Genomic DNA, 25987 nt, shown 5'->3' with positions numbered 1-25987 from the left:
ATTAATCTTTGTTTATTAACTATCTAACATATTGGAACTTTATATTATCAAAACTCTTTTAAAAGAATCCCTGATATCATTATTCCCTCCTACACATACCTTGACCTTGTTTTGGCACATATTTTTATTCAGTACATTACATAATGTAATATCGGAACCTCTAGGTTTGTTGGATATCGGACGCTCACAACAAAAAACTTACGATATTACGTCCTCCCGATGTCCGATATTCTTCACCATCATGAGGTCATTTATAAGACTCTCCGATGGTACGATTGTTTCATTTCTTCCAATATTGCTATATCAAACATGTTAAACACGCGATGATAAAACGTTGATGTATTTGTAATATGGGTTTAATAAAAAAAGTTTTGCGTTAATAATGTTACGTGAGGATTTTCCATTTATAAAGACTCATATATATGAGCCAAAAAATCCACTCATGGTCCATTCGTTGGGACCAAAAAGCCACTTGGGTCGATATTTATGGACCAATAGCCACTTGACAGGTCGCCAAAAGTTGTTTTAATATTAATTAATTTATTTTATTTAAAATTAATTTGAATTTAATTATTTTAAATATAATTATAATTTTATAATTATCAATAAGTTAATTTAACTTTTAATTAATTTGTATATAATTAATTAATTTCATAATTGTAATTAATTAATAATTGTGCAATTAAATAGGATTAGAATTTTTAATTAAATTCTCCTAATTTTGGCCTAGGGAGAAAAGTTTCCAAAATTCCGGCAATTTTGACACTTCAACTTTGGAAGCTCATAAGTTAGGTTTTACTTTACCAAATGAGGCTCAAGATGGCTCATTAGATAGATGAAATCATGTACAATATTTTTGAAGTGGTTGCTTGACCCGATTTAGTCAGTAAATGAGTCTAAAATTTAGCAGACAATTAACCTCCGAATTTGTAACCAAAACTAATTTTCTGAGTTTAACTTTTGCAGTTTCATTTGCTCAAAGCCTCTATCGATTGAAGATCCATTCGATTATGTTCTATTTGACCAATAAGATATTTAAAAGGAAAAATGGAAAAATTAGATCTCTTTTTATTTATTTAATTAATTAAAATTTGATTGGACATGATTGGTTTTCCCAGATTTGGCATTCCTAATTTTTATTTTCAATTTAAGTTACTTTTGATTGGTTGTTGGCAGGAGAGCAGTTGGAAAGATTAGGAAGAGAGGATTTGGGGAAATGGAAAAGGACAAACAAGAGAAGAAAAAAAATTGACCAAAGAAAATTATTGGAGCAAATCTGTTCTTCAACAACTCTCCTATTTGGAATTCATTTTTGTAATTATAAATAGTGGATTGTTTAATGGAATACTTGAGGATACACCTAAGGAATTCTGAAGCACTATTGTGAGATATTCTTTGTCATAGATGAGGGGAGAATACTTAGATCTGAGTTATTGGGATTGGTCTTTTTCACTTCTAGACTTTGTATTGGGAGAAGAGCTTTCACTATTGCAACTCTTTCTTTTAATGGCAAGGCTTATGGTTTGGGAAATATTATTGGAGATCAAATCAATGACCAGAACAAGAGACCAGGTTTTAATCAATTTGTATTTTAAATACTAATATTTTTAATGCAATTTTCATCTTTTGTAATCACAGATCTGTATATAATATTTTTCATGTTGAGCACTATTGTTTAATGTGAAGATGAAGGTCTTTTGAATTAGCTATCTAATTCATTAGCTTTGTAGACTATTGTTAATTTTCTCTTTTGTTCTTATACTCAAATCATATTTATGAGTAACTATTTACTTAGAAATATTCCAGCTAAATTCGATTTTATTATCATTGACGTTAAGCTAACTATTTCCTATTGTTAATGATTAATAATTCACTGTTAATTTGTCTCTAAACAGTGCATGTTTTGTTAATTATAATATCATCTAGTAGAACTATTTCGTTAGCTAGATATTCAGCTAAAACTAGGCATGTTAAAATCCCAATCATTTAATTACTTTGCTCTCGGTTGGGTTATATCTACATCTTCTTAACTGAGATAGGCTTAAGATTTCTTTCCTTTCTCTTGAATTCTAGGATTATTTTTCATGTAGATTAATCATTACATTTCTAGAAGTCCTCTTATCAAAGAGGCAAACTTTAGTTGTGGCTTGGCTGAACCCTAGATCAGCTTAAGGATCACTTTCTTGCTTGAGCTTAGCAAGAGGGCTCATCTGATGTCTCTTATCTATTGGTAAGTAAAATACATACTTTAAGTGAACAGAGATAGAGAGAAGGTAATTGGACCTAGTTTAACCAGTCAGAACCACCATTCCAAACAAAAAAGGAGCTTCTTTACGTTGCCAACTAGGTGGTCTCCCTTATGATGTTGAATGGTTATTTTGGGCCATCACGACATATGCAACTCCAACCAATTTAGATAATTCCACGTACCACCGGACCATATATTGGGCCGAACCAAATCCTTGTTTCAGCTAATCACCCCCGTTCCATATTCCAAGCATGAATGTGGGACTCACAACAAAACCAACCATGCTTCTAAGGATTTGCCACATATCCTGCCAAAATAGTCAAGGATTTATAGGCCCGAAGAAAGCACCTATTAAAAAAGGCTTTATCGTATATCCTGCCATATACCATTCAAGGATTCCTAGGTCCAAACTAGAAACATACAGTATAGGCTTTAGCGCAATCCAACCATTAACAGTCTAAGAATCACTAGGCCCTAAACAAACATAGATGCCTCTAGATCTCTCCACGTTAGTCGTGAGGAATTTTCCCATCTCCACCCATAGGATTTATCGCATATCCCACCTTTACCGGTCTAGGGATTTCTAGGCCTTTGAGATTTTTCCTAAGACCACCCACTGAGTTTTAAAATCATTTGGAAATCATACTCAACCAAGCGAATGAGCCCCATCAGCCGCTGGCTATCTAGAAATGGCAAGGCAAAGCTGAAAACCACTGTCACACTTGGAACAACTGAAAGAGAACCAAATACATAGATGCATATACCATGCATCCCAAATCTAGCAAGGAAATCATACATGCAACTCGATATCTGCAAGTAATCCAACAGTAGATGCTTGATCCAACTCTTCCTTACTTGATATTTTCTTACCTTTATTTTCTTGTCTTTCATGTTCCTTCCTTCCTCTAATGATAGAGTGCTCCAAGCTAAAACTGATAAAAGGTTGTGAACTGATTCTCATAAGCCTTTTTATCAATGAGGCCTCTATTTTCTTCAATTTCCATTATTTTATTTTATTTTTAACCTGTGACCTTCCACATTCCTTTTCTCCTAATTTCCATTATTTTCATAAATGAAATTCCATTTAATGCCTCTTTCCTTTCCAAAGCCTTTTCCATTTCCTATGTTAATTTCCCTTTAACCATAATAACCAAATGAACACCTCTTAGGACAGGGTCCCCTGGGGTAAATTTTGTAAATAATTTTTGTAGACTTGTAAACTCTTTGTGTTTTGAGGGAGAAAAGTGCAAAGGGCACAAGAGTCAAAAGGGGATTTAGTACCTTAGCTGTTAGAACATAGGGAGTTTTGTGACCCGCCCATGGTCTGCAAACCATGGTATTGTAAAAGAGAAGGGTATATATAAAGGAGTCATAGTGAGTCTAGAGAGTAACTAGAATAGAAGATCATTGTATGGGCAAGTAAGCTAAGGCAAGAAAGTCTGTTTCCTGTACTTAGTCAAAGGGGAAGGCTCCCACTGCTAAGTGAGCAAAGAACTTGGTAAGTCTACAGGCTGAGTGCGTGGGGAAGAAGAGTCTGTAACAACAAAGGACACATCTAATAAAGACTCGTTTGAGAAATAATTATGTATCTGTGCATCTGTGTTCACTTATGAAATTTATGTATATTCGTTCTGTTATTCTAAAATTATATGAAGAAATTCTTAATTTCCCTTTAACCATAATAAACCAAATGAACACCTGTTAGGATAGGGTCCCCTAAGGTAAATTTTGTAATTAATTTTTGTATACTTGTAAAGTCTCTGCGTTTTGAGGGAACGAAGTGCAAAGGGCACAAGAGTCAAAAGGGGCTTTAGTACCTTAGTTGTTAGAACATAGGGTGTTTTGTGACCTACCCATGGTTTGCAGACCATGGTATTGTAAACGAGAAGGTTATATATAAAGGAGTCATAGTGAGTCTAGAGAGTAACTAGAATAGAAGATCATTGTATGGGCAAGTAAGCTAAGGCAAGAAAGTCTGCTTCCTATACTTAGTCAAAGGGGAAGGCTCCCGCTACTGAGTGCATGAAGACCTTGGTAAGTCCGCAGGATGAGTGCATGGGGAAGAAGAGTCTGTAATAGCAAATGACACATCTAATAAAGACTAGTTTGAGCCATAATTGTGTATCTGTGCATCTGTGTCCACTTATGAAATTTATTTATATTCGTTCTGTTATTCTAAAATTATATGCAAATCTACTTATTTACTTCTTGTTATGAATATTTAAAGCATTTCACGAAGAACTAGATTTAGTTTCTGACTGTTACTACACATTTTTTGTATTATAAGGGGTAGGGTTCGCGGAGATTGAAATAAGCCATAGAAACCACAGGAACTCATCACATAGACCTTTGGATGCAAAAACCTAGTTTTGTCATCCCCCAATACTACTTCAGGTGAGACTGCAACCTGCGCTACGCAGGTTGTTTCCAAAAGGGCCAACAGTTAGGGTTTTGTTGGTTGGCACAACTAACTCTGAACCTGGGTCAGGACCCCTTAAGCCAATGAATGGTTTCGTTGCTAGGACCAGGATCTATTTGAGGGATGTGTGATAAGTGGTTTCCCAATAAAAAAGAGATTAAAAGTGGATAGATCAAAAACTGCACACATTTTCAGTCCAAGAAAATAGGAATCCGCACTTGTCAAAGGAAGAGTGGTTGAATAGATACTTATACATACACAAACACAAGATATTTTTTCTCTTTTTTGTGTGAATTACATGAGTGGTTGTCTAAATTAGCTGATAGTTAGGGTACGTAGAAGCTTGACGGCCCTATTATGTGGTCCCTAGAAATGGTGAAGCACTTAGAGGCTTCAAAAAACAAAATCACACGGGGGCCTTCGATTATTGGATCGATAGTATTCTGGGAGGATTCAGTATCGAGTGTTGGGATACGGTCCCCTACAGTCAATTTTGGGGAAAAAGCCTATGTTTTGGGGCAAAAGCCCAAGTTTTGTTGTAAAGAATGTAAAGTCTCCTGAAGATGTGGTCACATAGTGCGTAGATAGTAAAGTGTCATAAAGGGTTTTACCCTTCTTTTATAAGTTGTGTCAGCTTTATAGATCTACCCATGGTCCATGGACCATGGGATTGTATAAGTAGGAGAGTCTTAGACAGTCTAAGGGAGGTAACGAAGGATGAAGACAAATTCGCGGGTCAGTAAGAGTAAGAGTGAAGAAGCATTAGAGTAGAAGAGAGGCTCTGCAGCTGTGTGCGCAGAGGCCTAGAGTAAAGTCCGCAGCTGAGTGCGTGGACCCCCACAACTAAGTGCGTAGGGAAGTCTTGAGTCTGTAAGCAGAGCTGAAGTATTAGTAAAGAGATTATTACAGGAATTCTTGTGTTTATAATTTCCTTCTGTTATGAATGAATGCACTATTATGTTATGACAAATGATGGGTTTATGAAATATTATTGTATTGATGCGCAATTTTACATGATTTATATTGTCATATGAATGCAAGTAATAATACCTATTTTCACGAAGAATATCTTGTTGCATGTTAAATTTATTGAACACTTAAGCCGATATTGGTAAATACGAAGTTAGGAGTAATCACAGAGGCACATAAGTGGTTGACTCACCTGCTTAGGATCCGCGAAAGACAGTCGTAGACCTTCGCGAAGGTTTAGAAGTTGTTTAAATGAAGTTATATCGATAAGCCTTAAAGGCTTATCGATCCGCACGAAGGCAGGGTTAGGGCATAAAATGACATCACGCTCATCTCTGTGTGCAAAAACTTGGTTCCAGCATCCCCCCATACTATTTCTTGTGAGACTTCAGTTCACGCTCCATGGGTTGATGTTGAAAGGGCCAGTAGTGTAGGGATTTGTTTGGCAAACTTAACTCTGAACCTTGGTCAGGACCCACCAAGCCAACAAATGGTTTCATTGTCGGGACAGGAATCTACATAAGGAGATGTGTGATGTCGCATCACTGGAATCCAATAAAGGAGGAAATTCAAGAGTGGTTGGATATAAAGATCCATGAATTCGTAGCGCAATTGGACAGGTATCTATACACAAAGATACCCAAAATTTTCTTTTGTTCCTTCTTGATAGAACTATACGAGAGGATCACTAAATTGGCAGACGAACAAGGAAGGTGGAGGATTGACGGTCCAATAGTGTGGAGCTCGGAGCTAGTGTGGAGATTGGAAGCCTCTGAAGATAAGATCATGTGAGCTGTCGATCACTGGCTTGATTGTGTCATCAGAGGATTTGTGATAGAATTCGTGGTCAATACCTCAGTCAGCTACAACGAAGTAGAACGATGCTTCTTCAAGGGACCACGAGGTAAGTATTTGAGATCTTTGAACACCTCGATTAAGATGCTCTTGTGTGAAAATTAGGTTATGCCATTACCTTGATGTTTGGAGCTACACGAAGTGGAAAGTTATTTAGGAATAGAGGGACAACAGACCTTGAATACAGCCCGTTGATCGAGCCTCCTCTAGGTGATGATGAAGGAGAACCACAAGATTCACCGCAGACCACTATCCAGTTGATAAGGTAAGGGTTCCCGCAAATACCCCATCTTCCCACACCACCTCCATCTTCACCTCCACAACATACACCTTTGCCCACACCACCACCACCTCTGCCACCACCTCCACCACCATTCATTATGTCGAATACAATGAATTTTCATGTTTTCAAGGGCTTGGGAAATGAGGACCCGCACCAGTTTTGGTTCATTATGAAGGACGTGTGGACAATCTAGAATATTACATATGATCATATGAAGAAAGAAACGTTGGTTACTACTTTATAGGATCGTGCGCTAACGTGGTACATTAAGTATTGCACTGATAACCCGACGGCTCTGTTGGCAGACATTGAGACTGTGCTGAATAAGGAATTTAGTAGGCCCAATTCTGAATCACAATCAGTCACTGGATTCAAGGAAATCATGATGAGGTACAAAAAAACACCCTAGGAGTTGGATCAGAGATTGAAATTCCAAATCAGTGAAGCTAACGTGAATCTTACAGATGAGTAGCACCGCGAATGGTCTATAGCTTCACTCTTGCCTCACCTAAGGGTTGCTTTATCGCAAAAAAAGATTGGGACCTAGATGGAAGCCCTGGAAATCACGATGAGATTGCACGAAACACTGATTCAAGACACTTCTTTGGGAGTATATAAGATTCACGCAGAGTTTCAGAACATTTTCCTAGAGTTCTAAAGTCTAAAGAAGGATAGAGCGGCTCGAATAGAGGTGTGCAAAGAAGTTTGGTTCCTAAAGTGTAAGAACCAGGGGCATGATAAAGATCATTGCCTTGTCTTCATGAATTATTTTGCAGGAGAAGGTCCTGCACTATGGTGCGCTATCTCTCAGGTAGCTAGAAAACATGTAACACATAATTGCCACTTGCTGCAGAAATTTGTGCAAACACCGCAACAGGTCTTCTGCAACTTCTGTAAATCGGTGGGTCACAATGAGTGCAATTGTCGTAGCTATGAGTTAATGATGGAGAGAATGCCTGCATATCGAATGCAGATAGAAACTCGGCCTCCAGATCAAGGTGTCAGGGGAGCATGAGGAGGATATCAAGGGCGCAGATGAGACTGAGGTGGAGGAGGACCTGCAAGAGGTTGGGGACAAGTCATTTGTTACAATTGTGGAGTTCCAGGACACTACACACAAGAGTGTACGAGCTCGATGCGCTTGTTGTTCTGATACTATACTCAGTTTGAGCATGTGATAGAAGACTGCCTTGTATTGATAGCTAAAATACAGGAGAAGAGGGTGCAACCTCAACATCCTACCTAGAACTTGTAGATGATGAGGGGTGAACCGCATGGAGAAGATCCTAATGTGAATAGCATGCTTCGAAGTGGAATGAGGACTGGTGAAGATAAAGGAAAGCAACCTAAAGAAGGTGAGTGGGTCTGCAAGGCTCCAGAAAAATAGGTTGGGTTTGATTTGCAGCGTGTGAAAGAAACGTTCATGGAAGCAAAGAAAAGCTTTGCTGAGGCTTCTACCTCAGGAAGTCATGATCAACGATCTAGAGAAATGGACCCCTCCATGCTTACTACCTTTTTGGTGACCTGTATGAAGCTTCTACACAACAAAAAGGCCATGAAAGGGTTACAGGAATTGATAAATAAATGTGTCGGTAAAAAAAATGCTCCTGAAGGACCTCACGTAGTCAGGAAAATTGGTAAGCATTAGGCAAGAACAGGGTGTGAGATGAGGCTCACTACACAAGTAGGAGAGTATGAAATGGATCAACTTATTCTGGATTTGGGGTAGGATGCTAATGTATTACCTAAAAATACATGGGAAATAATGGGGAGACCTGCACTGTAGTAGTCTCCGATTCAATTGAGGATGACAAATCAAAAGAAGATTATCCCCATTTGAATATTGTAGGGAGTAATAGTAGATATTGAAGGCGCGGGTGCATTGGCTGATTTTGAAGTGATAGAGATTATCGATGACAGTAATCCCTACCTCGTGCTCCTCGAGATTGATTGGGCTATTGACATGAATTGGGTAATTAATTTGAAGAAGCAGACAATGTCATTTCAGAGGAAATCACTCCGTGTAGTAGTACCTTTGGACCCTACAAAAGGATCGCGCTTTACTGAACCGGTCTACAATTATGAAGGTGATGATGATTTGGACCAGATCTACAAAATAACAGCGTGAGACCAAGATTGGGTGAATTCAACAACAGATGGATGCATTGCATGGGACCGCAAAAGTTCTTGTACATCAGATTCAGATGTGGATTTGGAACTGGTAGAACAGGTTGCATGAAGTATCTACACTGCACCATAACATGATAACTAAATCATTGCACTGTGTATCATCAGAGGTAAGGAGTTTGCCTTATTATGATGGTCTAACTGACGTAGATAAATTTTTGGATGCATTTCAAAGGGAAGTGCCTGAGAAGCATCACTTCCAAGCACTAGAATTGGCACTACACGCTACACCCACAAGATGGTGGGGTACGCATAAATACAATTTTGATGGATGGCATGAATACCGAAGAATGATGAGGTTACAGTTTGGTCACCCAATGGATTGACGCTTATGGAGCAAAGCCGCAACCAGAATGGGTGCATTTGTTCTGTCACACTTTAGATATAATACCAATGAATTGGTACCTGGAAATAGAGCTCTGCCATGGCACTGATGAGTGGGATATTTTGAGACAGGGATTTTTTTTGACGTTCATCTTTGAGGATGGATTTGAATGCATTGATGAAGCGTTGCAGGAGGTCAAGGCAACGATCTTCAGAATATGTTAAGTTATGGTATGTTATATGCTTATAACAGTTTACTTCTTTTTCTTATTATATTCCACCGATTAGAAATCACATGTACATAAAGTAAAGTGCAGATAGAACATTAAACGATCGACAGAAAACAAGCTAAGACAAGAGACACAAGATGTGGCGGCTAGCCAGGGACAAACCCCACAATGTGTGGGGAAACCATTTGATCAAATCTTTATTTATCTTCAATATATCAGCAGAGAGAAATAGTACAATAAATCTGATTCATATCAGCAGTAGCAAACCCTAGATCAGTAGCATCAGCATTAGCCGCTTCATTATCAAACTAGGGCAGACCATATCTCACAAACCAACAGTCGGATTGACTTCATTCCACCACCAAAAGTTTCGGCTTCCAGAGGAGGTTCATATGAACCTACAGCGCAGTTCAGATGAGGAGATCTTCTAGGCCACGCAAGTCAATCTTTACTTCTGCAGTTGTAGCTTCAGTTTCAGTAGTTTCCGGCTTCAAACTAGGGCAGTCGATATCTTGCAAACCGTTCGTCGGATTGACTTCATTCCACCACCAAAAGTTGCGGCTTTCAAAGGAGGTTCAGATGAACCTATAGCGCAGTTCAGATGCAGAGATCTTCTAGGCCACACAAGTCAATCTTTACTTCTGTAGTTGTAGCTTCAGTTTCAGCAGTTTCCGGCTTCAAACTAGGGCAGTCGATATCTTGTAAACCGTTCGTCGGATTGACTTCATTCCACCACCAAAAGTTGCAGCTTTCAAAGGAGGTTCAGATGAACCTACAACACAGTTCCAAAGAGGAGATCTTCTAGGCCACGCAAGTCAATCTTTACTTCTGCAGTTGCAGCTTCAAATTCAACAGCTTACGGCTTCACATGTGTGAGAGAGAGAGACCCATTTCAGCGCAGTAGAGAAGAGACTCATATCTGCGCAGTAGAGAGAGAGATATGTGATGAGATGAGTGAGTCCAAATGAGGAAAAGTCCTCTTATATTTATACACAACGTTGGTGGGTGAATAGATGCGACTGTTGGGCTTCTGAGCCTACATGAGTTGTAGGTCGGCTTGATAATAATTCCATAATCAAAATAAATTCATATCTCCATGAATACTTATCGGAATTAGATGTTCTTTATATCAATCCTACACCTCTCGACAAGAGGAATCTGATAAAAATATTATTAGCCATGAATAAGATGACCCATATGAAGTTTTTCCCTGGTTGCCAATTTTAACACTCCCTCTCAAACATGGAGAACTTCATCTGCAATCTGTCTATCGGTCGTTACTATTCATCCATCAAATGCACTGCCTTGTACAGCCTGACCCTTGCCCTGCTCTGCTCTATTTTGCCTGTTCTGCTTTGTCTTGTTCTGCCCTGCACTGATCTGTACTATGTTGTTCTGTTCTGCTCTGCTCTTGCATTGTTCTGTTCTACTCTACTTTTGTCCGAATTATGAAGAAGAAGAAATGATCGAGGATGTATCATACTGACTCAAAGTCAGTCTCAGAGTATGTACCATTAGTCCCAGACCAGTCTCAACCAACCCAAAGTCAGCGTCATAGTGAGTACAACTCCAATGGTCCCAGACCAATATCATCCTCCACTGACTCAAAGTCAGTCTCAGAGTATGTACCACTGATCCCAGACCAGTCTCAACAGACCCGAAGTCAGCGTCATAGTATGGTACAACTCCTACGACTAGTCCCAGACCAGTATCATTGATCCCAGATCAATGGAGGTCATCCTAGCGTAGGGAGTACGGTAGTTACAACGATGCATCCATCGGTACTACTATGGTCCCTAACTTCATTTCCCTGCTCATTGATTAGATGAGAGGTACTTCCCATGAGTCCCAGACTGCATGGGTAGGATGCCTCGACAGGAGAACTAATCAATCCTGTCCTCACAGGAGAACACATCAATCCTTCTACAATTGCCATGGAGAACACATCAATCAAGGCCTCACAGGAGAACACATCAATCCTGCTACAATTGCCATGGAGAACACATCAATCCAGGCTGCCATGGAGAACACATCAATCTAGGCCTCACAGGAGAACTAATCATCTTGCTACACAGGAGAGTGAATCATCCTGTTCCACAAGAGAGCGAATCATCTTGTCCCACAAGAGAGCGAATCATCTTGTTCCAGTGTGCACCACTAGGGGAGGGTGAGTCACCCTGTGGTCATATGTTGCTCCAGTAGGAACCACAAGCCCTCAGAGCTCCCAGAGCTCAATGTATGCAACATGCAGGACCCTTGTACAAGGGTTTCTTGCCGACTCCAAGTCGTTTGGGAAAATCACAGATTAGATCTTTCCTCGGGGCTTTGACAAGGTGTATCAACCTGTACATCATCTTAATGTGATGGAGCTTCCTTGCTCATCGACTTACCATATCCCAGATGATGTCTATCTGCTGGAGCAATTGACGAATACGGGATTCCTCAATAATCAAATCCCACCTCTGGTTGTTACAGAGAATCACAGTGGTATCCAATGTAAATCCAACACTGAAGAGCTTTCGCAACCAGACTGCCTCACATGAGGTTATGCTAGCAACAATATATCCTGCTTCAGCGGTGCTCAAAGCCACCGACTTCTGCTTCCTGCTCATCCAGGATATCGAAGCAGATCCCAAGGTGAAACAGTACCCGGAAGTGCTCTTACGGTCCACCACACTGCCTGCCCAATCAACATCAGTATATCCAAGTAGTCTCACATCTCTGGCAGTGTATCTTAATCCATGAGAGGTTGTGTCCTGAAGACATCTCAGAAGATTCCTGGCATCAATCCAGTGAGGCTCAACCAAATATGAGCTCACAATGTTAACTGCAAAACATATGTTCGGATGGAGGTTCACCAAGAACATCAATGCGAAAGAGTTTTTGAAACTCAGAGGCATTTCCCAAGTCTGGTTCGACATCACTACCATACAACTTATAAAAGTTAAGATCCTCGAGGTAGACACAGGCTTGCATTCCATCATACCAAATCTTTCCAATATCTTTACCACATATTTTCCTTGAGATAGGAAAATTTCCCTTGGCTTCTGCCATACTTCAAGTCCTTGGTCCTTCATTTCAAATTCAGAAGCCATCTCCCTCTTACATTTGTGAATGAGAGGGTTTGCACCTATTAGAAAGAGGTCATCCACGTACAACACCGATATGAGAGGCTTTTCATCTTCAACCTTAAAGTAAAGGTTAGGATCAACTTCACTCCTAGTGAATCCCAGCTTCATCAAGTAGCTATCGATCATCTCATACCATGCTCGGGGTGCTTGCTTCAGCCCATAGAGAGCTTTCTTCAACCTGCATACATGAGATTTTCGATCATAAATCTAAAATCCTTCGGGTTGCTCCACGTAGACCTCTTCTTTGATCGAGCCATGCAAGAACGCAGTCTTGACATCCATCTGATGTAGGTTCCATCCTTGTCAAGTGGCAAGGGCTATGATCGAGCGGATGGTCGTATATCTGGCAACAGGTGCAAATATCTCATCATAGTCTATACCTTCCTTTTGGGAGAAACCTCGAGCAACAAAACGAGCCTTATATTTTTCCGTGCTTCCATCTGCTGCATGCTTTATCTTGTAAAGCCATTTGGAAGTAACAACAGTCTTGTCCTGGGGTCTGGGAACTACTTCCCAAAAATCATTCATTATGATAGACTCATATTCATCGGTCATAGCATCCTTCCATACTTGATGCTTGACGGCATCTGAGAATGACGAAGGCTCATTTTGTATGATCGTGCTCATGATGGTCAGGTATCCTTGATACCTATTAAGTTTCTTAGTTTGATGGAAGGTTCCTCAGGGTGCAGCATGTCCTTCAGCATCATCAAGTATCCCCCTAAGCCATTAAGGTCTCTTCCTAGAAGAGGAAGGATCATGTGGATGAGGATCAATCGGATCCATGGGTTCTTCTACATCAGGCATTGATTCATCATCCTTTTGTTTCAGTTCCCTGGTGTCGGCTTCTTGAGAGCTACTCAAAGTCAGCAGATTGTCCACCTTGTTGAGGGCCATATCTTTGTCAAAGGTGACATCATGACTAATCACGACTTCCCTTTGACCGATGGTGAACATTTCTTCAGGAGTTTAGGAACCCAATGCTTGATGAGGGCATCGATTTTGTACATATACAACGATGATTGTAGTTTCAGCCCATAGAAACTTCGGAAGTCTTTGATCATGTAGCATGGCCCGGAGAGCTTCCATCATCATGCAGTTCTTCCTTCTCACCACACCATTCTGCTCAGGAGTATGTGGTGTAGTAGTCTCCCTCTTAATGCCAACCTCAGGTATGCCCGAGTGAACCAATTGTAATATATCGGAGGTCTTGCTTTGGCTTGAGGGGAATGGTCCCCTTTTGAGCTTTCCTTCGGCACATCTTGGACATACACCTTCTTTCTCTACTCAGAATTCGGGCATCCCTATCACCATCTGTCTTACATCGGGTAGAGCTTTGTAATGAAGGTGGGCAAACCTCTGATGCCAAAGTTCGGACTAAATAGTTGTGTCACAAGACATGACACCTAGCGGACTTCCATCGACCTGATATAATGAAACAACACTAAACCCAAGAGTAAAGGCACCTTTAACATTATTTTTCCATATACATACCTTGCCATCGCTGAAGGTTACCTTGTAGCCTTTGTCTTCCATTCCGAGATGGACACTAGGTTCTTTTTGAGGTCAGGTGCATTTAATACATCTTGGAATTTCTAGCCTTCTTGAATGCTTGTCCTCTTCCTTGATTCCCAACTCTCTTCTTACCTTTGTTGTTGAATTTGTCATTCCTTTGATTGCCATCAGAGGGATTTCGAGTTGCACCACTGCATACTGTACCATGCTTCTCTAATCATGATTATCATCATGTTGCCCATGTCCATGATTTTATCCATCATAATGCTACTCAAACTAGTGTGCATCATCATCATGCTATCCTATATGTCCATGATCTCATGTTGCCCTTTATGTCCATGATCTCATTCATCATGATGCTCACGATCTCATACATAGTGACTTGCTTTATCGCAAATGTAAAATCGTCATTTTCTTCTAGCCTTAGGTCCAACCTTTCCTTTTGATTTAGTCCCGGAATTATTTCTTTTCTTTGCATGAGAAGAAAAGGCAGCAGGAGGACCTTTAGGCATGGGCATTTCTTGCACTTCTTCCCTTGTTTCTTCTTGAATGCATCTAGCCATTAATTCCTCGAAACCAGGAATTACATTATAGTTCAAAAGAGTAGTCCTGAACACATACCATTCAAATGGCAATCCTCCAAGAGTCGTGAGTGCCATTTCTCTGTCAGTAATAGTTTCCCCAATAGATAGGAGATCGTTCTTGATCTCGGTGATTCTTAAGAAGTATGCTTGCATACTATCATCTTTACCCTTCTTGATTTCCCTCAGCTTATTTCTAAGAAACAAAACTTGATTTGCATCATTAACTTTAAATAAACTCACCAGTCTATCGTAGATTTCCTTGGAGGTGTCCAGTTCAGAGATGTAGGCCACCAAGTGGTTGTCGATAGAGTCCCGTATGATCTTCTATTGTTTTGACTTCTCCATTTTTTCATTTGTTCCAGGCAGCAGCGGATGCATTTGATGGAGGCTCAACAATATTGCCTCCTACATGGTCCAGCACTCCTTGATCTTCAAGAGTTAGATCGATAGACATCTTCCATCCGTGATAGTCATCTTTCTCATGGAGCTTGTCTTCGCAGGAAAGAGTGTTGAGGACCCCATAGTTCTTTTAGGATAGCCTTGCCAATCTTCTCTTCAATGATTGCTCTTGCTCTTGCTCGGGCTTTGTCTTCACCTCAGCTCTAATACCATGTTAAGTTATGGTATGTTCTATGCTTATAACAGTTTACTTATTTTTCTTATTATATTCCACCGATTAGCAATCACATGTACATAAAGTAAAGTGCAGATAGAACATTAAACGATCGACAGAAAACAAGCCAAGACAAGAGACACAAGATGTGGCGGCTAGCCAGGGACAAACCCCACAATGTGTGGGGAAACCCTTTGATCAAATCTTCTTTTATCTTCAATAATTCAGCAGAGAGAAATAGTACAATAAATCTGATTCATATCAGCAGTAGCAAACCCTAGATCAGTAGCATCAGCATTAGCGGCTTGATTATCAAACTAGGGCAGACCATGTCTCACAAACCGACAGTCGGATTGACTTCATTCCACCACCAAAAGTTTTGGCTTCCAGAGGAGGTTCAGATGAACCTACAGCACAGTTCAGATGAGGAGATATTCTAGGCCACGCAAGTCAATCTTTACTTCTGCAGTTGTAGCTTCAGTTTCAGCAGTTTCCGGCTTCAAACTAGGGCAGTCGATATCTTGCAAACCGTTCATTGGATTGACTTCATTCCACCAACAAAAGTTGCGGCTTTCAAAGGAGGTTCAGATGAACCTACAATGTAGTTCAGATGAGGAGATCTTCTAGGCCATGCAAGTCAATCTTTACTTCTGCAGTTGTAGTTTCAGTGTCAGCAGTTTCCGGCTTCAAACTAGGGCAGTCGATATCTTGCAAACCGTTCGTCGGATTGACTTCATTCCACCACCAAAAGTTGCAGCTTTCAAAGGAGGTTCAGATGAACCTACAACGCAGTTCCAAAGAGGAGATCTTCTAGGCCACGCAAGTCAATCTTTACTTCTGCAGTTGCAGCTTCAAATTCAACAGCTTCCGGCTTCACATGTGTGAGAGAGAGAGACCCATTTCAGCACAATAGAGAAGAGACTCATATCTGCGTAGTAGAGAGAGAGAGATGTGATGAAATGAGTGAGTCCAAATGAGGAAAAGTCCTCTTATATTTATACACAACGTTGGTGGGTGAATAGATGCGACTGTTGGGCTTCTGAGCCTACATGAGTTGTAGGTCGGCTTGATAATAATTCCATAATCAAAATAAATTCATATCTCCATGAATACTTATAAGAATTGGATGATCTTTATATCAATCCTACACCTCTCGACAAGAGGAATCTAATAAAAATATTATTAGCCATGAATAAGATGACCCACATGAAGTTTTTCCCTGGTTACCAATTTTAACAGAATACCACAGTATCCCTTGTATTTTATTCAAACAGATTTGACCACCTAGCCGCGCCATGCACTGGAATGCTATAATGTGATTTCTGAAGAAGAAGAGGAGGATCCAAGGAACATTAACATCCCATAGGCAGAAGGCCACTGTGAAGTTGAGGGACCACAAATAGAGAATCCAGATATCACTGCGCCACTGAAAACCAGACAAGTGAACATTAGCATAGAGGTGGAGCCAAAGTTTGTGAAGATAGGGGACTACTGGGATGATGATATGGTGGATAAGGTCATTGAGTTGCTCCACAAATATGAGGATTTGTTTCCTGCAAATTTTTGAGACTTAAAAGGCATCATAGGCGATTTGGGAGTGACAAAAATAACTTTGTAACCAGACGCGAAGCCTATTAAATAGAGGCCATATCGCATTAATCCCAAGTACAAGGAAAAGGTCCGCTTAGTGTTATAGCTCCAAATATCACCCTTTGTATTTGTGATGCTTGGTTTATGGCCTAGGGCAACCCCTCCTTCTAGATGTGGTCCAAATATTTTTCCCCGTGTTAAAAGCGTGTACACACAGGTCAGTCTATACCCAACCTACGTATGTGTTAAAACACTTAAAAAAATTAAATTTCCTTAACTATGGGCAGAAATCACGGGTTTTACCTATTGATTACCTATTGGTGCCCATGGCCCAACTGTTCCCAATTGTTTCCCAACTAAAAAACTAATTTGGGAGAAGTATAAAAAGACTTCAATGGGAAGGCCTTACGGAGGAGAGAAGATATAAAATTACTATACTAAGATTATCCCCTGATCAAGTTTGAAGAATCCCTGTGCTTCAAGCACTTCCCCAAGTTCAGGAAATCCTTGTTTCCTTGAGTTTTGATGTTCTCTCATATTCTTGGAGATATCATGGTACTGGTTATGGAAGGAGGTTTTTGAAGACTGGGACTGGATGGACTTGGAGGACGGTTCCGCTTGGATCTAGAAGAGGAAGACTCAGGTGAACTCTTTCCATGTTTTTATTATAGTTTTCTACAATAAAAGAAACACTATCTTGTTCCTAATATCAACTTTGTTTATGCATCTGATATTATTGTTATGGTTTATATCTGAATGACTATTTCAATGTATAACTAACCATCTATATATATGATATAAAGTTCATTTCACTATAATGCTCTATCTATATGCTACTATGTGTATTAGAATTGTCTGATTTGCAGGCTCGAAGATCATTAGGAGTTGCGGAGGGTTTGAACCCTAGCTAGAACTACCCAAACAAGGGAAATCCAAGTATGTTCATCCTTGCATAGTTAGTTTGTTTAAGCATGTTGCCTGAGTTGAATTCTTGTTTCTTGTTGTAGATTACTCTTGCTCTACTAGGGTTCTGACCCAAAGCCCTAGGGGACTTATTCCCTCAACACTTAGAGTTGGACAAGATGCTTGCAGCAGGTATTATTGAACCTGTGGAGGAATATGATTGGGTGAGTCCAATGGTAGTTCAGGAAAAGAAGTAGAAGGATGAAATGAGAACTTATGTAGATCTCAGGAAGCTGAACGATGCTTGCGTTCATGATCCTTTTCCAACTCCATTTACAGATGAAGTACTGGATAATGTTGGTGGGCATGATGCCTATTCATTCACTAATGGGTAATGTAGGTATTAACCCCGTACAGAAATTACCTGCATACGAATTGTAAAACACATAAATTAAACAACGCGAGAGCATAACACATAAAACACATATACACAGAGATTTTCCCCTGGATCCCAAAATCTATACTACCAGCTTGATTTTTCATTATGTTCATTTAAATGTTACAATACCATGGATCGAAAACCATCACGTCCAAAATTGTGGACCAAAAACCATCGCATCCAAAAAAATGTGCGAAAAACATGGACAAAACCATAGGTAGGTCCGCCCAACTTAATATAGGGTCCGAAACCAAAATTTTCCATGGCGTTTCCCAGAACCCCATAGAGTGGGGTTACCTGTACCCCTCAAATCCCCTGTGACTCCCCCTGCTACGCAATTGGTGCAACGAAGTGGGGGCTCCATCCCCCTTCTAACCCCTCAGTTAACTACGTGGGCTAGTTGTGGAAAGAATATAGCACAACCCAACATTTTCCCACTTGTTGTTTTCTTTCCACAGGGAGCCACAAGAGAGCTTAGTCATCTATCCAGCCCTATAATGCCCATTGTTTCTCTAGACCAAGAGAATTTCTCAAAGCTCACAGATTTCGTCAATGCATTTGCAATATTCTTCAAAGTGTCCACCTTTACCAGCAACACCTTTTTTTTCTTCTATCATATCCCTCACAAAGTGATACTGAACATCAATGTGCTTTGTCTTTGAATGATATGCAAGGTTCTTTGCTAAGAAAATTTCGCTTTGGCTGTCACAGTCTATCCTTATAGCTCCTTGTACTAACCGCATACTTGAACACAATCTCTACAAACAAATTGCTTCCTTGATTGCATCAGTGGTTGCCAGGTATTTTGCCTCTGTAGTTGATAGTGCCACTACAGATTGTTTCTTACTAATCCAACTGACTATGCCTCCAAATAGGTTAAAGACATACCCACTTGTAGATCTTCTTTGATCTAGATCTCCAACCCAGTCTGCATCAACAAAGCCACAAATATCCAACACTCTATCCAATCCTGGTCTTCCTTGGTAGCACAAACTATAATCACTAGGGCCACACAAATACTTGAAAACCCACTTCACTGTTGTCCAGTACGCCTTCCTTGGTTTTGACATAAACCTGCTTAATACTACCACTGCATGTGTAATGTCTGGTCTAGTACAGAACATCGCATACATCAAGCTATCGACTGCACTTGCATATGGAGCATGGGACATGTCCTCTTCCTCTTCTGGTGTCTTGGAACACTATTCAACAGATAACTTTACACCTACAAGATTAGGAACCTTCACAGGTTTACTATCCTACATATTAAACCTCTACAATATTGTCTTGACATACTTGCTCTGGTTTAACTAGAGCTTCCTCTTTGTCCGATCTCTTTTAATTTCCATGCCCAAAATATAGTTTGTAGCACCAAGATCCTTCATGTCGAATTTTGAGGACAAATGGGTCTTCAAATCGTGGATAATTTCTTTGTCATTTCCAAAAAGAAACATATCATCCACATACAAGACCAGATAAATAACACGGTCAACAATTAATTTAAAATACACACAGTGATCTGCTTTGCTTCTGGTGAAGCCAAGTCCCCATATAAATGTATCAAATTTCTGATACCACATCCTTGGTGATTGTTTTAACCCATACGAAGACTTCTTTAACTTGCATATCAGTTCTTTCTTACTGCAAAGCCTTGAGGTTGCTTCATGTAGATCTCCTCTTCCATATTCCCGTGAAGAAATGTTGTCTTCACATCCATCTGTTCTACCTCAAAATCAAAAGCAACAACAATAGATAAATCTAATCTAATAGAAGTTACTTTGGCAACAGGAGAAAAAATATCACCAAAATCAATTCCTGACACCCGGGAATAACCTTTTTCTACCGACCGAGATTTGTATTTCTCCACCATTCCTTCTGCATTTGTCTTCTTATTGAACACCCATTTGCTACCAATGGGTTTCCTTCAATCCAACAACTCCACCATATCCCAAGCCTCATTTTTGTGCAAAGATGCCATTTCATCAACCATGGTCTCTTTGCAGAGTTTTCCATCCTCTCAATCTACTTCTTCCTTCACAGTTCTAGGATCATCATTAGTAATAGATAAAGCAAAATTTGAATAGAAAGCAGATGGAGTATACCTTTCTAGCTGCCTTCTTTCTCGAACTGATCTTCTCACACTCGAAGTTTGTGTCTCTTCATCTTCTGATTCCTCCTCTGTTGTAAAGTCTGATTCTTCCTCCTTTAGCAAACAATCTATCGTCTCAGGTTCCTTTGGTTGGACTTCATGTTTAATAACATTTTTTACCTCTCAGAACACCACATCTCGGTTGTACACAACCTTCCTTCTTACTGGGTTCCAAAGCTTATAACCCTTTAAACCATCCTTATACCTAATAAAGATGCACTTTTCAGATTTACTATCCAACTTTGTTCATTTCTCCTTTGGAACATGTACATATGCATCACATCCAAATACCCTCAGATGTGAAAGAGAGGGTTTCTTACCAGCCCATACCTCTTATGGAGTCTTATCCTCCAACGCTAATGAAGGTGATCTATTGACCAGGTAACATGCTGTCTCCACTGCCTCTACCTAGAATTCCTATCCTAACTTGGCACCACTGAGCATGCTTCTTGCCCTTTCCATCAACGTCTTGTTCATTCTTTCTGCAACTCCATTTTGCTGAGGTGTATATGGAGTAGTCTTCTACTGTGCTATACCACACTTCCTACAAAATTCTTCAAATTCCTTACGGCAAAACTCTCCATCGTTATCTTTCCTCAACATCTTTATCTTCTTCTTTGTTTGGTTTTCCACCAGAGCCTTAAATTCTTTAAACCTGTCAAAGACTTCAGATTTATTCTTAAGGAAATATATCCATGTATTCCTTGAGAAGTCATCTATAACTGATACATAGTAGATAGAATTACTAGTGATGGAACCTTCATAGGTCCAAGCACATCACTGTGCACAAGCTCTAATATCTGTTTCACCCTATTACCACCAGAGGGGAAACTCACCCGATTCTACTTCCCATATACACAATTTTCACAGAAATCAAAATCCAGAGAGTTATTACTCATACCTTCTACGATACCTTTAACATGAAGTATTCAAAGGCCCTTCTCTCTAATATGCCCAAGTCTTTGATGCCACATCATGGTATTCTCTCCAAAGACCACTAGATTTTTTGCTCCACTTTCAGGAACCACAAAAGTGTTGTACCCATCAACAACAGTGCTACCTTGTAGCTTGTAAAGAGTTCCAATCCGAAATCCTCGCATCAATAACAGTGCTCCCCGAACCATCTTGTAGGTATCCTTCTCAAACACTGTTTTTACACCCACATCATCCAGCTTGCTTACAGAAATTAGATTTTTGGCCAATTTAGGAATATGCAAAACACCCAAAAGTGTGCTAACCCTTCCACCTTGCAAATTCAACTTTACTTTCCTGCGACCAACGATTCTAGCCTCCCTATCATCCCCTAAGATGACATCGCCACCATCGTATTTCTCATACTTGCAAAACCACTCTCTATGGGAAATAATGTGAAAGGATGCACCTGAGTCACTCAACGATGCCTCATGACCTACATGTGTACTTGAAGAAGCCAAGTACACATCCCCACCTTCATCTGAGGTGGTTTTCGCCTCTGCAGAAGGAGCATCATCAAATCCCTTTCCTTTAGTAGGAGCTTTAGATTTACAGTCCCTTTTGTAGTGCCCTTCCTTTCCACATTTCTAAAACACCACCTTTACAGGTTTTCTTAGAGACTTAGATCTCCCCCTAGATTTTGATCTCCCACTCGATGACTTATTTTTGTTTTTGTTTTGGGACCGTCCTCATACAGACAAGGCATCACGATTCTGGCTCTCCATATTTTTTTGTCTCATCTCCTTTGTCAGCAAGGATGAGACTATTTCATCAAACTGCAAGGCAGTTGCATTGCTACCTATTGCAATAACCAGAGTATCCCGTGAATCTGGTAGAGAACACAACAAACTGATGCACTTATCTTCATCTGAAATTTTAATATCAACAGATAATAACTAACTTACCATAGTATTAAATGTGTTTAGGTGCTTTGTCATGAAGTCTCCATCTTTCATCCTGAGGTTATATAGCTTTTTCCATAGGAACAGTTTATTCACCAAAGATGTAGATTGGTAGAAAGTCCATAACTTGTCCCACAAATCCTTCATTGTAGCTTCCTCTAATACATTCAACAATACTGAATCTGAGACACACAATCATATTGTGCTCTTTTCCTTTCGATCCAACTTCTTCCATTCTTCATCGGACACTCCCGTTGGTTTAGTACCTAGATCTATCGCAATCCACTGATATTTATCCACCAACAGATCCTCCATATTGAGTTTCCACAACTGAAAACTCTGACAATTAAATTTCTCGATCTCTATCTTTCCAATGCCCGCCATCTTCGTTCACCACCAGAATCGATCTCACAAATCTCTCACTGAACAGGGTCTACCACAGGCCCGAGCGAAACCCCTCAGCAACAAAAGCGTCCCCGTGAAGCCAAAACTACTCTGATACCAAATGTAGGTTTTAAACCCATACAAAAATTACCTGCAAACAAATTCTAAAACACGGAAAATAAACAATGCAAGAGCATAACACATAAAACAAATATACACAATGATTTTCCCCTAGATCCCAAAACCGGGACTACCAGCTTGAATTTTCATTATGTTCCTTTCAATGCTACAATACAGATTTATACATGCCGAAGCATCCAATACCATGGACCGACAACCCTTGCGTCTAAAACCATGGACAAAAAACGATCGCGTCCAAACCATGAGAAAAAAACATGCACAAAACCATAGGTAGGTCCGCCCAACCTCATATAGGGTCCAAAACCAAAATTTTCAGGGGCGGTACCCCAGACCCCATAGAGTGGGGTTACCTGCACCCCTCAAACCCCCTATGGCTCCCTCCACTACACAATCTACGCAATGAAGGGGGGGCTACGCCCCCATTCTAACCCTCCGATTAACTATGTGGGCTAGTTGTGGAAAGAATATAACACAACCCAACATTCTCTGGATACCATCAGATAAAGATTGCGCCAGAAGAAAGGAGTAAGACTACCTTCACAACTAAGTGTGGATGATTTCAAAATACAGTAACGCCTTTTGGTCTTAAGAATGCGCCGAAAATATTCTCGCAAGTAGTTAATGCGACGTTCAAAGGGTTCATTCACAAGTTTTTAGATGTATATTTTGATGATTGGAGGGTGTTTGGACTGGTAAAATGCCATGTAACTAGTTTGCGCTTAATGTTGGATACATGTTGGTGGTATCAGATAATGCTAAACTTGAAGAAGTGCTTATTTTGCATCCCCTTCGGAATCTTGTTGGGTCACGTGGTATGCAGGCAAGGCTTAATGGTGGACCCTACTAAGATCATGGTCATAATTAACTTGGAGGTGCCAAGGAGTGTTAAACAGCTGCGCGCAACGCTGGGTCATACCGTATACTATCAAAAATTCATCAAGAGTTATGCTCAGATTACTACGCCGATGTAAAAGCTACTAAAGGAGGATGCTACATTCTATTGGGATGAAGAATGTTATCTTAGTCTGGATGTATTAAAGGAGAAAATCGTTACCATGCCAATTCTAGTCTTCCCAGATTGGAAGAAGGAATTTCATGTGCATGTGGATGCATCATGTATCGTGCTTGGAGCAGTACTGACATAGGCCGGTGAAGGAGAATTTGATCACCCTATAGCATTTGCGAGTAGGAATTTGTCTAAGGCTAAAAAGAATTATTCAACAACAGAGTGCGAAGGGTTGACTATGGTGTACGTGCTCCAAAAATTGAGACATTAGCTGGTAGGAAGACACTTTAAGATTCATATAGACCATTCTTCATTAAAGTACCTAGTCAACTAGCCTGTGTTTGGGGCGGAAAATATGCAGATGGATGTTGTTGTTTCGGGAGTATGATTTCAAAGTAATTGTGAAGCCGGGACGATTGAATGCAGGGCTAGATCATCTGTCGTGCATTGAAACATGAGAGGAGCCTACCAATTTGGAGGAAGGACTTCTTGATGCATAAATCTTTGCGGTGTGCATAGCAGACAATAATTTTTCATACATTATCCACTTCCTGACTATAGGAATGGCTCCAAAGGGATACACTAGTCAACAGAAGAAGGAATTAGTGGTGCATAATTTTTTGTCATTGTAGGCCACTTGTATAACATGGGATTAGACGAAATATTGTGATGCTATGTGCCTGATTTTGAATGAAATAATATCCTTGCTGAAGCTCATGGAGGAGCTGTGGGAGGCCATTATGCAGGAAAAGCAACAACGCAGAAGATTTTAAGCGTTGGGTTGTGGTGGCCGACGCTGCATAAGGATTCCAAACAATATTGTAGGGTGTGTGATGCATGTTAGAGAATGGTTAGGTTGTCACGAAGGGATGAGCTTCCTTTGAATCTGCAGGTATCATTGCAACCATTTGAGAAATGGGAAATTGATTTTTTAGGACCCATTCAGCCTCCAGGCAAGAAGACGGGTGTGCGATATATCATCACCGTGACTGAGGATTTGACCAGATGGGTAGAGGCATAGCCTGTAAAGTACTGTACAAGGGAAAAAATAGAAAAAATTATATTTGAGTATGTTTTGACCAGGTTTGATTGCCCAAAGATTTTAATGAGTTATTGTGGTACGCATTTCCTTAATGAAACGATCAGTGTGCTGACAGAAGAATTCCAAGTTTATCATCATAAGGGTACACCATATGATCCTCAGGCCAATGGGACGGTTGAGGTGTTTAATAATATATTGGAGAATGTGCTAACAAATGGGATGTGCAAGTACTAGAGGAATGATTGGGATGTGCACATACTAGCTGTGTTATAGAACTACCTGTAAAAAGCTTACTGGTCAAACACCTTTTAGGTTGGTCTATGGTGTAGAGGTTGTGATGCCTATGGAGTATATTGTGCCTAGTCTATGCATAGCGACATTCATAGGGATGGCAGATCATGGAGCCTTAGAAGAGTCGCTCATGTAGCTGACAGATCTCGAGGAAGATATATTTTCGGCTAGATTCCATCAGCAAGTTCAAAAGTAACACGGAAAATCTTGGCATGATCGGCACATCAAATTGTGCACCTTCAAGGTAAATGATTTAGTTTTATTATATGACAATAAGTATGATAAGTTTCCAAGAAAATTTCAGATGCACTGGCTGGGACCATATATGATCAAGGAGATTACAGATGGTGGAGCAGTTTAGATTGTGAAATTGAATGGAGATCCATTTTTGGGAAAGGTAAATGGAAGCCGATTGAAGCCATACATCGGGATCCAACCCAATGGCTACATGATGGTAGCATAGTCTTAGTGCTTCAGGCAACTGCAAGGAGGCGTGAGACTATAAACTACATTGCTCAGGTTGTAGAGCTGCCCGATAAGAGGTCTACGCAAAACAGGAGGATGTCACAGTACCAGAAGGAGTGTGAAGGGAGTTGCACTATAGGGGTGGAGACCGCGCAACACAGACAAAAAGTCACCGTTATAGCCACTTTTCATGATTTGACTACTAGGATATGGTTAAAAGGAGCGGGGGGGTCATTTAAGGCATTTAAGGCTCAATTTAAGAATGAAATCTTTGGAAATTTGTCACCAATATCATATTTATGGATGGATTTTGGGGGGAATGGTCGAATTTGAATTCGAATTCGC

This window comes from Pinus tabuliformis, chromosome 1_2, assembly GCF_031772625.1.
Source record: "Pinus tabuliformis cultivar Carrire ecotype Pingquan chromosome 1_2, CPIR1, whole genome shotgun sequence".
Classification (NCBI taxonomy): Eukaryota; Viridiplantae; Streptophyta; class Pinopsida; order Pinales; family Pinaceae; genus Pinus; species Pinus tabuliformis.
The sequence above is the reverse complement of the archived record's forward strand: the minus strand, read 5'-3'. Positions refer to the sequence as shown.